Raw genomic sequence first — 6,000 nt, forward strand, 5'->3', positions numbered from 1 at the left:
TATTTTTTAATTTTTTTATTAACTTTATTTTCAATGGGGCAAAAGAGGGTTGATTTTAACTTTTATATTTGTTATTTTTTTCACATTTTTTAAAATGTCTTCTTACTTTTTAATGTTCTTAATAGACCCATTAAAGGACTAAAGCTGCGATCGTCTGACTGCTTGTGCTATTTACAGCAATACCACAGTGTATACTACATCATTGCTAAGTATAGTGAAAATCACAATCTCCTTTGAAGCCAGGCCACAGGCAAAGTTTCAAAGGAGTGCTAAAATAACAAACCCCTGGCTGTCATAGCAACCCATCAGGACCCACAAACATATCATAGGTGGGCACTTATAATGGTGCTAGACCAACGACTGTTAGAGGAAGAGTCTGGCTTTAGTACACGGGTATTACCTGCCAAGTATGGGAGCCTGCTCAATACAAATGAAATGTATATCAACTTTTGACTTTGCACAAAGTAATAAAAATGCCTTAAAACATTCTTTCTATCATTATTTTGGAATTTGACAGATATAAATAAAATTGGTTCCTAATTGACCTAAAACAGGAAAGGTTTTTTCTTATTCCATGTCAGATAGTGAGATAAATATGCAGATGTATCTTTTTAGATAATGTATGTAAACTTCTGGTTTCAACTGTATATGACATAAATAGTGCTTGTTTTCAACTTGTTTTTGGTGTAAATCACCCTACAAAAGAGCAAAATGCTCAATGATTACGTGAAGTTGATTTAAAGCTTGCCATCGTTTAAAGTGTAACCATCTTTGTAATGTTTTATTTCATTAATCAATAGCACACATGATAATAAGCAACTTTGTAATATTTCTTATCAGATAAATTGCTTCTTTCTCTGCCAGAATTGATCAGTCATTATCAAAATTCTCAATTGTGAGATAAAATCTGTATTCAATGAAGACTTTCCCATTATTGAGATAGATGGCAGCTGTTACGGATGAGATTCTATGTAGATAGAAGAGGGTGGATTGGGTGGAGCTATGCCTATAACTCCTCCTTCTGCAGTTAGCTCCTCCCACTGACTACTGGTCCTGGATTCTCCCGTTGTCATACAATTTCATCAATAACAACTGCCAGCTTCTATCTCTCAGTAATGGGAGAAATTTCACCGAATACAGATTTTACCTCAGAATTGAGAATTGTGGTAATGAGTGATGAATTCTATCTGATAAGATACATTACAAAGTTGCTTATTTTCATGTGTACTATTGATTTATGAACTAAAACTTAAAATGACGGTTACACTTTTTGAAGTAGTTTTTGCTACTTCAGAAATTTCAGGGATTCAATCAGCACTGGTGAGGCTTAAGGAAGTTTACAAATTCATACTCTCTGAAATCTTCAGTCCCCTAAGGGTGGACTCTTTATTATATACTACATAAAAATCATACATAAATGTAGATATTTCTAAAATAGTAAAAATTAGATTACATAGCTGCATTGTAAATACAAACACTCCCAGCATTAACCCTGCTTGGCCAAACTCCCTCAACAGCTCTTGGTTTCAAAAGTGGAATTCCACCCATTATAAACTTTTTGGCATGCCTGAAGATATTAAATCCTTCCTTACTTTAACACATTTTAACCACTTCATGACCATGGTGACCCTGGATGTACCAGTACATCCTATTTGGTGGGGAGTTCTTGACCTTGGATGTACTGGTAAGTCTTGGTGATCATGTAGGCACAGGAGCTGTTCTTGTTTTCTTGCCACTGGAAGCTCGGCTTACATGACAGCTGAGCCCCGGCTCTCACAACCGGGATAGTCCCTGCTCTCTTTCTTGTTCTTTAGCCCACTAAATGTCATGATCGATAGAGATAGCAGCATTTAGAGGGCTGGGAGAGTGCTCTAATTCTCCAGTCCAATTGGTGCTCCTGCGGCATTATTGGGAGGACCCGATCATTGCTAAGGTGATCCAAGGTCGTCATGTTGATGTCCGGGTGACCCAGCTATGGCAAGTAAATATATTTGTTATTGCCGTGTTTGCAGCAACTGATCTATAAAATAGTAATTTTTCTGTAAAAAATAAGTTTTAATTTTTCTGTACACTTTATATAAAATATTCTCACTACTTAACTCCTTCAGTGAACGCTGTAAAAAAACAAACTTAGCACAAAATTTTCATCACACAGCTGACAAAAAAGTGGAATAAATCACGATCAAAAAGACACAAATAGAAATGGTATCGCTGAAAACATCATCTTGTCCCACAAAACATGTCATGACACAGCTCCATCAGCAAGAAAACAAAAAAGCTCTTAGGCCTTGTGTGCACTAGAAAATGGAATTTTCTTAAGAAAATTCCGCAGGCTCTTAAAGATTTCCACACCTGCGGGAAAAAACCCTAAAAAATCCGCACAGAAGTCCGCATGCGGTATGTTGCATATTGGTACGGATTTGGTGTAGAATTACCGCAGGTTGTTCCCCGCGGGATTTCACAGTTCTCCCCGCTCCTGCTGTCCGTGGTGATGAAGTCTCCGGGCCGTGCTTTTGTCCTGCGCGGCTCCCTCTGGCGCTCTGCTGTTTGCGGGTCAGCTGTTCACTGCATAACTGCATATGCATGAGCCGACCTGGAAGCAGGAGAGCAGTGTCTGGCGGAAGCCTCGCAGGAGAAGGTGAGTATAAGATCAGCAGTGACTTCAGTCAGCTGATGTGCAGTGACCGCTGGAGTCCTCCACCTGGAGTCCTCCACCTGTCACTGCAAAGCACATCAGTGAAGTCACCGCTGATCCCGGCGGCTCACTTCACTTGCGTCCTGACCCTCACAGTGAGCAGTCATGGTCTATGGCGCTCACTGTGAGTGTCAGGTGTAGCAGAGCTGGAAGCATCATGGGACATCTTGTGGATTATATCGGACTTGGAGGGCTGTTATTAGGGGTTAATAAAGTGGTGAAAGAGGGGGCTTTTTTGTCTTTTATTTCAAATAAAGGATTTTTGGGGTGTTTGTGCTTATTTACTTTCACTTACAGTTTAGTGATGAGGGGGGTGTCATATAGACGTCTGCCATCACTAAACTAGGACTTAGTGGAAGCTATGGGCTACTGCCATTAACTCCTTCATTACCCCGATTGCCACCGCATCATGGCAACTGGAAGAGCCGAGAAAAGTCCGGGACTGTCGTATCTAATGGATGCGGCAATTCCGGGCGGCTGCTGGCTGATATTTTTAGGTTGGAGGGCTCCCCATAATGTGGAGCTCCCCAGCCTGAGAATACCAGCCCCCAGCTGTGAGGCTTTATCCTGGCTGGTTATCAAAATTCGGGGGGACCGCACGCAGTTTTTTAATTATTTATTTATTTATTTTACTGTACGCTATAGACCTGCCCACCGGCTGCTGTGATTGGTTGCACTGAGACAGCTGTCACTCAGCGTGGGGGGGTGTCTGCCTGCAACCAATCACAGCCACCGGTGAGCAGGGAAGGAGTGAATACAAGATGGAATAATGAGCGGCGGCACTGGAAGATGAAAGAGCCACCACGGGAGCAGCGTGACAGCCACCCGGTCATCGGTGAGTATGAAGTGCTTGCTCCTACCCCTTTGGGCTAGATTCCGTTCCCCATAAACTTTATATGGGTAGCAGCATCTGGCCAGATACCGGGGATCAATATTCCACCGACCCAGAGTCAGCGGGTGATTTATCTGCCAGCCCTCGAAACCGCAGGTACCTGCAGAAAAGAAGTGACATGCAATTGTTTTTGCTGCGGGAATCCCGCAGCAAAACATGCAGCTGTCAAAATCTGCTTAGTGCGCACAGCATTTTTTTTCCCATAGGATTTGCTGGTGAATCACTGCAGAGATGTTATGAACATTTTCTGCAGCGAAACATGCAGCAAATCCGGCAAGTGCGCACAGGGCCTTAGAATACAGCAATGCAAAAAATAAATTTTTTCTATAAAATTGTTTTTATTTTGTAAAAGTGGCAAAACATAAAAAAAATATAAATGGGGTATCGCTGTAATTGTACTGATCTTAAGAATAAATCTGTTATCACTTTTATGACACCGTGAAAGGCGTAAAAATTAGGTTCAATTCTGAATTGCTGTTTATAATTGATTCTGCCTGATAAAAAGCGGATGAGAAAGTGATCAAAAACTTTTACATGGCCCAAAATGGTATCAATATAAACATCAACTCATCCTGCAAAAACAAGCTCTCACACGACTCTGTCGGCAGAAAAATAAAAAAAGTTATACACTTCAAAATTCGCTGATGCAAAATAACATTATTTTATAAAAAAGCGTTTTTTAGTGTGATTATAGCCAAACCTAAAAAAACTATATAAATTTGGTATTGCTGTAATCATACTGACTTGAGGAATAAAGCTGTCCTATCACTGATACCGCAAGGTGAACATCATAAAAAATAGTAATAAAGCCAATTCTTATACTGCTGTTGTTTTGTTCATTCTGCCTCCCAAAGTTCGCAGTAAAGGGGGCTTTACACGGTAGTGATATCGCTAGCAATATCTAGCGATATCGAGCGTGTAAGTACCCACCCCCGTTGCGCATGCGATTGTTTGTGATCACTGCCGTAGCGAACATTATCGCTACGGCAGCGTCACACGTACTTACCTGGTCGGCGGCGTCGCTGTTACTGCCGAACAATCCCTCCTTCAAGGGGGAGGGACGTTCGGCATCACAGCGACGTCACCGCAACGTCACTAAGCGGCTAGCCAATCAAAGCGGAGGGGCGGAGATGAGCAGGACGTAACATCCCGCCCACCTCCTTCCTTCCGCATTGGGGCTGGCGGCAGGTAAGGAGACATTCCTCGCTCCTGCGGTGTCACACATAGCGATGTGTGCTGCTGCATGAGCGATGAACAACATGGATAAACAACCCTTACCGATTTTAGAGTTTGGGATGACCTTTCCATGGTGAACGATTTTCACCATTTTTGAGGTCGCTTAAGGTCGCTGGTCAGTGTCACACGCTGCAATATCGTTAATGACGCCAGATATGCGTCACTAACAATGTGACCCCGACGATAAAACATTAACGATATCGTAGCGTGTAAAGCCCCCTTAAGACGCGGTTCACAGTTATCCTGCTCTCTATGTTGAGCACTTAAATCGGGGATTACGTGTAAATCTTTGAAAAATGTGATGCAGACAAAATTCCCAATGGAATACTCACTGTAATGTGGCAGAAGGAATAACTGAACTCCTGTCTGACCAGTGGCCTGGCGGTGTCCATCTTTTTACGAGTCTTTTTAGACAAGCACAAACGTTCGGTCAATAATAATTTTGTGCATCTTTGAAAAGAAATACATGGATGAACAGAGGCCAGAGTCCAGAGTAACTCTGCTGCTTCATTTTAGTGAATGGATCCGTTGGGGTTTTTACATGAATCACATATTTTGGAGATGTAAACAGTAACCCTGATGTAAGTGCTCAGCATAGAGCACAGAATAAATATGAACTGATCCAAAATATTCTGTACCCCAAATTGCCACCAAATAGCATTCAACTCAACCCATAGAAACACAAGTCCCCATTTAGATCTGTCATTTTTTAACAGAAATATAGGGTGCTTCCACATTACTGGTAGCACAAAGGCTTTAGAGAAGTGCCATGGCATCCTCCCCAAAAGAAATCTAGCAAAATCTGCACTCCCAAATCTAGAGGCTACCCTCTCTTCTGAGTCTCACGGTGTGCCTAAACCACATTTATTGTCCACATGTTTGGCATTGTTGTAGCAAGGAAGCCCGCTTAATTTATAGCATGTGTGTCTCCAGAAGGATGACCTGGGAACAATGTTACAATGTTCGGGTACCAGAATGTACTGGGCACAACAAGGGCTTCTTTGAATTTTTTAATTCTGCAACTTTCACTGCGTTTGATTCCATGGGTGTTTTCCACAGACAAAATAGTCTCTACCTCAGTAGATGAACTTCTGGAGGGGCGTAATTTTCAAAATTTGGTCACTTGAGGGGGTTTCTGCTGTTTGTGTTCTTAGGGGCTCTGCAAATGGAGTCATCA

This window comes from Anomaloglossus baeobatrachus, chromosome 3 (genome assembly GCF_048569485.1).
Source record: "Anomaloglossus baeobatrachus isolate aAnoBae1 chromosome 3, aAnoBae1.hap1, whole genome shotgun sequence".
Taxonomy (NCBI): Eukaryota; Metazoa; Chordata; class Amphibia; order Anura; family Aromobatidae; genus Anomaloglossus; species Anomaloglossus baeobatrachus.